This window comes from Mustela erminea, chromosome 1 (genome assembly GCF_009829155.1).
Source record: "Mustela erminea isolate mMusErm1 chromosome 1, mMusErm1.Pri, whole genome shotgun sequence".
NCBI lineage: Eukaryota > Metazoa > Chordata > Mammalia > Carnivora > Mustelidae > Mustela > Mustela erminea.
In genome coordinates this window covers 214,056,135-214,067,423 of record NC_045614.1, presented here as the reverse complement: position 1 = coordinate 214,067,423, position 11,289 = coordinate 214,056,135, and positions in this window count along the sequence as shown.

Below are 11,289 nucleotides of genomic sequence, written 5' to 3'. Positions count from 1 at the left end.
ATCCCCACCCCCAAGCAGGTTCTGGAATCCCACCAGCTCCCACTTGCTCCCCTCTCTAGAAGCCCGTCTCTCTCTCCCTCCTTCCCGAAGAAGTCAGGCGCATCTGTTCAGAACTCTGGCTTCGGCATTTGGAGAGGTCTGGAACGTACCTTTTCAGCACATGGCTGGGGTATACGTGGTCTGCAATGTGACTTCAGATCCTGGAAGGCACTGACGTGACATGGCAGCTCCTGGCCATGCAATGACATCAGGAACACAAAAAGTTGACATGGGGTCAGAGTTCTGCAGCCGGCCCCATGGAAAGTGGAGTACATTATACCCCAAGATGTCTTTCGGGGCTAGAATTCATTCCACAAATATTTATTGAGCTAATTCTCCTGCGTATATTGCAGTTCTTTCCTTAGCTATTTTTACTATTTGGATGCTTTTACATATTTCTAATTCCAGGAGTGTTTATTCAGCGTACTGTTTCCAGAAAAAGAAGGGCTTCATACACCGGGGCAGCAGGCCAGGGCCTGTCCTGGGGAAGTGTCCACAAGCTCCTCCAGCGCATGAGACCAACAGCAGGCAAGGCCTTTTCTTTCCTTCTGATTTACAGGTCAACAAACGGGCTAGGAGGAGCTAGGGTTAGCTCTAGTTGAAGGAGTGATGCTTGTTTGCTGAGCATAGGCTCATCATCTTCCTCCCCTCCCCCACCCTCGCTCCCTCCCCCCTTCCTTCCCTCTCTCTTTTCCTCCCTTTTTTCTTTCATCAATCCTTATTTCTTTGTAAAAAATTTGTCACTCAAATTTGTTACGGTATAATCAGCATACACTGTCATGTTAGATTCCGATGTACAGCACAGTGATTCCACGAGTCTGTACATCAGCAACGCTCACCACCGTAAGTGCAGCCAACATGTGCCATCAATCCTTATGTCTAATGAAGACATCTAGAAAACAAAAACACGAATTTCAGTAACCTTATAGGCATCTTTGGGATTAGCCCCCAGAAAGTAAAATAACCAAATCATTATTTGATTTTTTAAAATTAACTTTATTTTTTTAAAGCATTTTTGCGTTCCCAGGAAAATTGAGGGGAAGATGTAGAGATGTCCCACACACCTCGAGCCCTGACCCTCTACAGGCACAGCCTCCTCCTTTATCAACACGAGTGGACATTTGTGACAGTCGATGGGCCTACATTGACATAATCACCCAGAGTCCATAGCTCATGTTACAATTCAGTCTTGGTGTTGCACACCCTATGGGTTTCGACAAAGGTATACAGGCCGACCTTGGAGATATTTCAGGTTCAGTTCCAGAACACTGCAGAAAGGTGAATATTGCAGTAAAGTGAATATCACATTAAAGCCAGTCAAATGGATTTTTTTGGAAATCCAGTGCTTATAAAGGTCACATTTATAGTATACAGTATTCTAAGCGTGATATTATGTCTAAAAAATGTACACCTCCATTTTAAAAATACCTTTTATTACTAAAAAATGCTAACCATCATCTGAGCTTTTAGCAGTTACAACTTTTTCCTGGCTGGGAACTCCTCCCTGATGTGGAGGGCTGCTGACCGGCCAGGGTGGTGGTTGCTGAAGGTTAGGATGGCTGTGGCAATTTCTTAAAATGAGACAACAGTGAAGTCTAACGCATCGATGGACTCTTCCTTTCACAAGTGATTTCTCCGGCACAGGACGCTGTTTGATACCATTATACACACAGATGAACTTCTTTCAGAACTGGAGGCAATCCTCTCAAACCCTGTTGCTGTTTTGTCAACTAGCTTTATGGGATTGTCTAAGTTTTTTGTTGTCATTTCAACAGACTTCACAGCATCTTCACCAATAGTCGATTTCATCTCAGGAAAACCACTTTCTTCACTCATGCATGAAAAGCAATTCCTCATTCAATCAAGTTTTATCATGAGATTGCAACAACTCAGTCCTGTCTTCAGGCTCCACTGCTGATTCTAGTTTTCTAGTATTTCTACCCCATCTGCAGTGACTCCCTCCACCGATGTCCTGAACCTTCAATTTGTGAAAAATGTAGCATCTGCAACTTGCAATAAATTCAAATGCAGTGAATAACACGAGATAATGACATCCCCTCCATGGAGGGGATGCCCTAAAAACCCTTTGCACTCTGCTTAGGTATCCCCTTGCCATCAACTCCTGGAAACCATTATTATTATTATTATTTTTTACTGTCTCCATAGTTCTTACCTTTTCTAGAATACTATATAGTTGGAGTCATACAGTATGAAGGTTTTGTAGATTGGTTTCTTTCATCTGGTAACATATATTCAAGGTTCCTCCAGATCTTTTCAAGATGTGACAGATGATTTCTTTTTAGTGATTGATAATATTCCATTGTCTGGATATACCACAGTTTCTTCATCCACTGAAAGACATGTTGGTTGCTTCCTAGTTTTGCCATATATGAATAAAGTTACTGTAACCATGTACAGGTTTTTGTTTTTGTTTTTGTTTTTGGTGCAGACCTAACATTTCAACTTCTTTGGGTAAATACTAAAAAGTGTGATTTACTGGACTCTGTAGTAAAAGTATGCTCAATTACATAAGAAATTGCCAAACTGTCTTCCAAAGTAGCTGTACCATTTTACATTTCCACCAGCAATGAATGAAAATTTCTATTGCTTCATGTCCTCACCAGCATTTGGCATGGTTAATGTTCCAGATTTTGGCCATTCTAGTAGGTATGTACTGGTGTCTTATTGTTTTGATTTCCATTTCCCTGATGACACAGGGTGTGCAACATGTTCTCATACTTGGTCTCTGTATATCTTCTTCGGTGAGGTGTCTGTTAAGCTCTTTGGCCAATTTTATAATTTTATAATTTTTAAATAAACATTTAATGTATTATTAACCCCAGGGATACAGGTCTGTGAGTCACCTGGTTTACATACTTTACAGCTCTCACAATAGCACATGCCCTCCCCAATGTCCATAACCCCAACACCCTCTCCATATCACATCCCCACCACCCCGGCAACCCTCAGTTTGTTTTGTGAGATTAAGAGTCTCTTATGGTTTGTCTCCCTCCCGATCCCATCTTGTTTCATTTATTCTTTTCCTATCCCCCAAACCTCCCACGTTGCACCTCCACTTTCTCATATCAGAGAGATCATATGATAGTTGTCTTTCTCCATTTGATTTATTTCGCTAAGCATGATACCCTCTAGTTCCATCCACATCATCGCAAATGGCAAGATTTCATTTCTTTTGATGGCTGCATAGTATTACATTGTATGTATACACCACATCTTCTCTATCCATTCATCTGTTGATGGACATCTAGCTTCTTTCCATAGTTTGGCTATTGTGGACATGGCTGCTATAAACATTCGGGTGCACGTGCCCCTTCAGATCACTATGTTTGTATCTTTAGGATAAATACCCAGTAGTGCAATTACTGGGTCATAGGGTAGCTCTATTTTCAATTTTTTGAGGAAACTCCAAGCTGTTTTCCAGAGTGGTTGCACCAGCTTGCATTCCCACTAACAGTGTAGGAGGGTTCCCCTTTCTCTGCATCCTCGCCAGCATCTGTCATTTCCTGACTTGTTAATTTTAGCCATTCTGACTAGTGTGAGGTGGTATCTCATTGTGGTTTTGATTTGTATTTTCCTGATGTCTTTGGCCAATTTTTTAATTGGGTTGTTTGCTTATTCTTGAGTTCATTGTGTATTTTTGGATAATAGTCCTTTATAAGATGTGTCTTTTGCAGATATTTTCTCCCAGTTGTGGCTGGTCTTCTCATTCTCTTGACATTGTCTTTCACATAACAGGCATTTTTGATTTTAATGAAGTCCAGCTTATCTTCCATGGATCATGCCTTCTGTGTTGTATCTAAAAAGTCATCACCATACCCAAGGTGATATACATGTTCTCCTGTGTTATTATCTAGGAGTTTTATAGTTTTGCAGTTTATATTTAGGTCTATGATCTAGTGTGAGCTAATTTTTGTGAGGGGTGTGAGGTCTGCATCTGGATTAATTTTTTTCTTTTAAAGATTTTATTTATTTGTTTGACAGACAGAGATCACAAGTAGGCAGAGAGGCAGGCGGTGGGGGGGGAAGCAGGCTTCCTGCTGAGCAGAGAGCCAGATGCAGGAGTCGATCCAAGGACCCTGAGATCATGACCTGAGCCGAAGGCAGAGGCTTAACCCACTGAGCCACACAGGGGTCCCTAGATTCATTTCTTGCATGTTCCAGTTGGTTGAGAAGACTATCTTTGTTCCATTGTACCACCTTTGTTCCTTTGTCAAAGATCAGTTGACTCTATTTCTAGGCTCTCTGTTCTGTTCCATTGATCTATTTGTCTATTCTTTCACCAATAACACATGGTCTTAGTCACCACAGCTCCACATTAAGTCTTGGAATTTGGGTCGTATCTGTCTTCTGACTTTGTTCTTCTCTTTCAATATTGTGTTGTCTATTCTGGGTCTTCTGCCTCTCTCTATAAATTTTAGAATTAGTTTGTCATCATTTGATTTTCTAAGGGGCATAAAATTAATTATGGGAAAAAAATCCAAGGGCAAAAAGAAATGCTTCCTATGCACTAGAGTTTTGTAGACATCATCTCACTGAAGTCTTACAACAGACTGTGAGGGGTAAGTATTCTTTCCGTCCTTTGTTTAGACAGGGGAACACCAAGTCTAGAAGGGGTTAATTAGCCTGGGGTTATTCAGTGAGTAAATAACAGACCCAGAATTTGAACTCTTGGTACTATTACCAGCAGCTACTGATTAAGAACACCCAATATGAACCTTCTAACAAAAACACATAAATCAATCTTACAGATAACATGTTCACATTGTTCCCAGTAAGAGACTATCAAAGTTCATCTAACCTAGCATTTCAAATCACTTTTACCTAAATACAACTCACCTGGTTTAACTGTATTTTGAAGATGACACATTTGCCCTGAGTTCATGCTTACTACCAAAGATGTCCACAACAGCATTTTAGAAATGGTCTTAGTTAAAAAATCCTAGTTTAAACAAAATGAAAATGGATAGTATTTCCAATGAAGAGCTCAGAATTGAAGTTCTAGATAATGCTCATTCTCTTTTCTGAAGTTTTTCTATAAGGTGTATCTAGGTGCTTCTCTTTTGGGTCTCTTTTGCCTTCATATTTGTCTTTTCTTTAATGCCCTTATTAAAAAAAAAAAAAAAGAAGAAGTGAGTGTATTTCTCTGTGCCTCAAACATACCCAAATAATTGTTGAGACCTAAGATGAGCAGTTAGCCCAAGCTATGAATGAAGAAGCCAGTGTTGTTTCTGTTGCCCTTGGTCTTGAGTTGAGCAGTTCCTCTTTCAAACACCTTCCTAGATGGGTGGATTTAGGTAGTGATGGGACCAAGGAAGGTGCCTCTACCAAGTAGTGTTATTTTCCATAAGACAATGAACTTAGCACATCTTTCCAGGTCCAAGGACAAGGACTTCTGAAGTTAAGCTCTGTTCTACATGACTCTTTCTGAGAGAGGAAGGATGTTCGTTTCTGTGGAGGGGTTTGAATGAGGGGAGAGATTCTGCCCAGGATCAGCCTTCCAGAAAATGCCCACATGGAAATACAGGTCTTCAAAGCTCTTTCACTTGAGAAAGAATTTCCATCCCACTGGTAAGTTCAAACAGTGTGTCCACTTTCTCTCAGATACAGAAAGATTTGTCAGTGTGATGTGTTGGAAAACTTGCCTGGGAGTGAGGTGTGTTGATGTGGTAATAATGAATCACTCCCATAAATGAGAAATGAATGAACTAAGTCCATGAGCCTCTCTGAGGCCTGACTCTGCCAGCACAGGGTGAAGAGTGCAGAAGTGGCGGCTGCCCGGGCCCTGTGGGCACTGGGAGTTTGGGCCCATCCTGGCATCACAGCTGTCTGCGACCAACCTGGCCTGTTCAGCCTGGACAGGCAGGAGGCCAGCAGACTGTTCTCCCCCCTTGAGCACAGGATATCAGCTGGAGCTGACCTCATGTCACCAGCCACCAGCCACCCTGTCTTCCTCCTTTCTTAACTCTTTAGCACCTGAAGAACTGGTTCCTGCCTTCTGTCCTAATTTGACCCCCTTTCCCAGAGAGAGGTCTGTGTGTTGGCTGGTCTACCTGTAGCTGAGCGCCAGGGTTGTTGTCCCATTTTGGATTCACCCTGTGCCTCAGGGCCTTCCTTCCTTCATCTGTACCACAGACGACAGACCTCAGCAGCTGGGGTGGGGGGACCCTAATTAGTTAATGTTTGTGAAGCTCTTTGAAGACAACAGTGCTCCGTAAAAGTTGGTCCTCATTATGCTAAGACAAGACCATGTGTTCTAGTCTTTCTGGTAAGAGTGTGGGCCTTTGTGTTTTCCTTTTTATCTGGAAGCCTGATTGGCTTGAATAAGTTAAACGACTCCTCTCATTCACTCAGGATAACATGGCGTGGAGAGGGAGAGAGACAGAGTGTGATGGGTGTGGTGTCTGTGTGCTGTGTGTGCATGTGGTGTGTATGTGGCATGCCTGTGTTGTGTGTGTGGCCTGTGTATCTATGTATGTATGTGTGGTGTGTGTGGACTGTGTGTATATGTGTGTGTGGTATGTGTATGTGGTATGTGTGGTGCAAGTATGATATATGTGTGTGTCTGTGGTTTGTGTGGTATGTGTGTGTGTGGTTTGTGGTACAAATGTGATACATGTGTGTCGTGTGTGGTATGTATGGTGTAAGTGTGATATGTGTGTGGTATGTGATGTTGTGTGTGGTGTGTATACTGTGTGTGTGGCATATGTGTGGTATGTTTTTTGGTGTGTGTGGTACAAATGTGATATGTATGTGATATGTGTGTATGTGCTGTGTGTGTAGAGTGCTGTGTGTGTTAAGTGTGTGTTGTGCATGTGGCATGCATGTATGTGCAAGTGTGTGCAATGTGGGGTGTGTGGTGCAGGTGTGATATGTTTGTGGTGTGTATGTGTGGTGTGTGTGATGTGTATGTGGTGTGTGTGTGGTGTGGTATATATGTGGTGTGTGGTCGAAGTGTGATCTGTGTCTGGTGTGTGTGTGGCTTGTGGTGCGAGTGTGATCTGTGTGTAGTATGTGGTGTGTGTGTGTGGTGTGTGGTGGAAGTGTGATGTGTGTGTGTTGTGTGGTGTGTGTGTGGTGTGTGGTGGAAGTGTGATGTGTGTGTGGTGTGTGGTGTGTGTGTGGTGTGTGGTGGAAGTGTGATGTGTGTGTGTTGTGTGTGTGTTGTGTGGTGGAAGTGTGATGTGTGTGTATTGTGTGTGTGGTGTGTGGTGGAAGTGTGATGTGTGTGTGGTGTGTGGTGTGTGTGTGGTGTGTGGTGGAAGTGTGATGTGTGTGTTGTGTGTGTGGTGTGTGGTGGAAGTGTGATGTGTGTGTTGTGTGTGTGGTGTGTGGTGGAAGTGTGATGTGTGTGTGTTGTGTGTGTGGTGTGTGGTGGAAGTGTGAGCTGTGTGTGGTGTGTGTGTGGTTTGTGGTGCGAGTGCGATCTGTGTGTGGTGTGTGGTGTGAGTGTGGTGTGTGGTGGAAGTGTGATGTGTGTGTGTTGTGTGGTGTGTGTGTGGTGTGTGGTGGAAGTGTGATGTGTGTGTGTGTTGTGTGTGTGGTGTGTGGTGGAAGTGTGATGTGTGTGTGTTGTGTGTGTGGTGTGTGGTGGAAGTGTGATGTGTGTGTGGTGTGTGTGTGTGGTACATGTGTGGTGTATCTGTGGTGCGTGCGGTGTGCGCGCTGTGTGTGGCGCGCGTGAGGCGTGCCTGTGGCGTGCGGGCGGCACGGGGGCGGCGGGGCAGGGGCCGGAGTCGGTCCGGGCGGGGAGCGAGGCCGCGAGAGGGGCAGAGCCAGGGCGGGTGGGGAGGGGGGCGGCAGGGTGAGCGGCTGCGGGGGTGGGGGTGGGGGTGGGGGGGCGGCAGGGTGAGCGGCTGCGGGGGTGGGGGGTGGGGGGGCGGGGTGAGCGGCTGCGGGGGTGGGGGGTTGGGGTGGGGGTGCGGCGGGGTGAGCGGCTGCGCGGCAGCAGCCGTGAACTTTTGTTCTGGGAACGCCGCCTCCGCCGTCAGGCAGGCCGCCAGGAGCTGCGCCGCCCCCGCGGAATCCGGCAAGCCCACATGAAAGGAATTCTCCTCCAACGGACAGAGGGGTTCGTCCTTTTTTTTCGTATTCTTTTTTAAACAAGCCCGAAGTGCGGCTTCTGTGCTTCTCGGGGCTGATTCGCGGCCGCCTTCATCTGGATCCCCCACCCCCACCCCCACCCCGCTCCCGGCCCGGGCGGCTGGTGTAAACGCGGACCCCCGCTCTGCGCGTCAGTCCCAGGGCAGTGTGACCCGGGCAGCGGGGGGGGGGGGGGGGGGCGGTGGCACCCGCGGCAGGTGGCAGGTGACCGCTTCCGGTCCCTCCTCACCTGCTCACACCAACGCGGAGCGGCAGGGAGGACCCGGGCCGGTCTGTGCCGGTCGCTCCCAGGCCCTTCGCGGGAAACCCTGCGGCCCTCACCGCGCGGCTGGGAGCCCAGAGAGGGTTCCCTCTCGCAGCGGCCTCCGGGCCCTTCCTTTCTCTCCCCGTGTCCCTGGAGGCGGGCGTCCCCCGGCTTTGAAAAGCAAGTTCGCATACCCCAAGAGTCACCATTTCAACCTCTGCGAGGCGTGCAGTTCAGAGGTCGGGGGTGTGTCACAAGTTCGTCTCTGACTCTAGGACCTTTTCACCCCCACCCCACCCCCCCCCGAAATGCTGTCCCGGCCGGCAGCCCCTCCCGCCCCTCCCCCTGCAGCCCCAGCTCTGGGAACCACCGCTGCTTTCTCGCCATATGGATCTGCCCCTTCTGGACATGTCGCCTGAATGCAAGGAGGCCCTAGGGGTCTCCTGTGACAGCTTTCTGTCACGCAGCAAAACGGGGACAAGATTCATCAGGGTCCGCGTGTCGGGCTTCCTTCCTCTTCCGGGCGGGGGATATTCCCCCTCCCACCCCCCGGTGGCTGCAGTGCAGGTGGTTCGAATCTCCTCGGAGGTCGGGCAGTCGTGGCTCTTCGGTGTTCGAGCTGCCTAGCAGCTCCCCACCGAGGCCGGGTGTCCTGTTGTCCGCTGTCGCTGTCGGAACCCTCCTGCAGAGTTGGAGGGACGCGCCCACCCTTTCCTTGCCGAGCGTGTGACCAAAGGACGCCAGGGTCCGGATGCTTGGCTCTGCCCTAGGTCAGGCAACCCCGTGGGCTCAGCGTCCCTTCGCCTCACCTGGCTTCAGTTTCTTCGTCTGTAAAATGAAGGGCTTCAACCACACGGGCTCTAACACCTCCTTTGGCTTTAAGGTTTTTAGGCGTCTCAGCAAAGTGATGAATAAGCAGCCTCATGATACGTACGTTCTGGAAAAGGTAGAGAAAAGCAAGGTGTGGGCTGACTTGTTTCGATCCATCCATAACTTAAACTGCTTCATATATATATATATATATATATTTTTTTTTTTTTCTTTTCAGCCTAACAGAATTCATTGTTTTTGCACCACACCCAGAGCTCCATGTAATACATGCCCTCCTTAATACCGACCACCTGGCTCCCCCAAACTCTCCCCCCCCCTTCAAAACCCTCAGATTGTTTTTCAGAGTCCATAGTCTCTCATGGTTCATCTCCCACTCCAATTTCCCTCAAACTGCTGTTTAAATAATAATCTGGGTCACTTTGCAGAAGGCCTTTGTAATAGGTTTCCAAAAGATAGAAAATGACCACAAAGGGTGGGGAAGAAGCGACAGGCCAAATTAAAGGAAGAAACATAACAGGAACAAATGCAAAGTCCGACATTTAGCTGCCCAACCCACCAGAACAGCTACCAGCTAGGGAAGAGGAAGCCAGACAGGGGCACTTCTAAAAGGCTTTTGGTCGACTCTAGATAAATCTCATCATGAGCCACCATTTGGTTGAGCTGCCAAAATAGCCAACGTGATTTTCAATGATATTAATAATAGAGTAGTGTGGCGGCGGAAACAAGGGAGATGACACTGGTGAGACCACCGCTGGTATGGCTGTCACATTCGGAGAAGAAGGCCACCGAGAAGACTAAGGCTGGAGGAGATTGGATAGAAAGGTGGACTGTTCCAGGAAGCCCAGGGAAGGCAGAAAGAGCTTCACAAATGTGAAGCAACACCCACTGACCAAGGCACTTGGCCTGTACCGTGTGGACCGGGAGGGTGGCTGGAGTTGTGAGATGGTGAATTGTCACCCAGTGCAGGAGGAATTTGGTGGCAGTAAAAGTCTCTGGGACATGCAGAGTTCTGGTGAGGTGCATCAAAGCAGGTGCCCACTTTTCGGGGGCAGTGGCCAGGGACCAAGTCACGACTTGAAGACCCTTTTCATTTATGGAGGAGGGGGGCATGCGGGGAGGCGTGGAACCCCAGGAGTCCTCCTGGCCTTCGCTGGGCGCTGCCACCCAAAAACCAGCCTACTGCAAGCTGGCTTTAGACTTTATCGGCAATGCATTGTTGTGTCTCGTACCTGAAACTCCCAGCGGTAAATTACCCGCTGAGGCAATTGTGGATTACTCTGAAGCAATCGGCTCTCTGTCTCAGTCCCCGCAAGTCCGCATCTGAATCAGGTAGGGTGATTCACAGCCATTGGAAGTCCACGTTGGCTTTTTCCCGAAATACCAGCCAGGTGCCCTTGGTGACCCGTCAGGCCCAGGGCTGGGCTCTACCTGGGATCGGTGAGGCCCATTGGCGGGGTTGCCTTTTGGACCCTAAGAACTTTGGGAGGAGGAAAAGGAGCCCTTTGGCGGCTTCCTGGTCCAGGGTCTGAAAACCATTCCATTTAGCGTGGTTGGCCCTTCTCCACCAAAGTTGGTCAAGTGTGGGACCAGGGAGGTGGGTAGCCTCCCTCACAGTGGAGAGGGCCTGTGGCATTCTCGAGGTCCGTGGTCACTTCTTAATGATCCTGATGGGTACAGGGTCTCCAAGACCTGGGTCCGGCTCTGTAGAGGCAAATGTTCCAAGGGGAGCGCCTTCTGACACGTAAGTAGTTAAGTACCTTAGCCACAGATGGCCAAGGCCGGGTGACACCATTCCTTGTTTGGATACCACACTCCTCCCTGCCTTGCTCAATGCAAATAAAGGGCCAGGCCCGGGAGGGAGGCCTTGCTTCGGGAAAGCTCTGTGTGGCGGGACTCACTCATAGGAATCCTTATTGTTGGTTCTGTTGGGCCTGGGGCTGCCTCAGTCCTCAGGGTGGGAGGTGTGAGAAGGAGCTGGAGCTCAAGCCACTTGGAGACCAGAACCACACATTCCAAAGTGCTTAGTGCACAAGGAACCCCTGAATTGGGAAAAC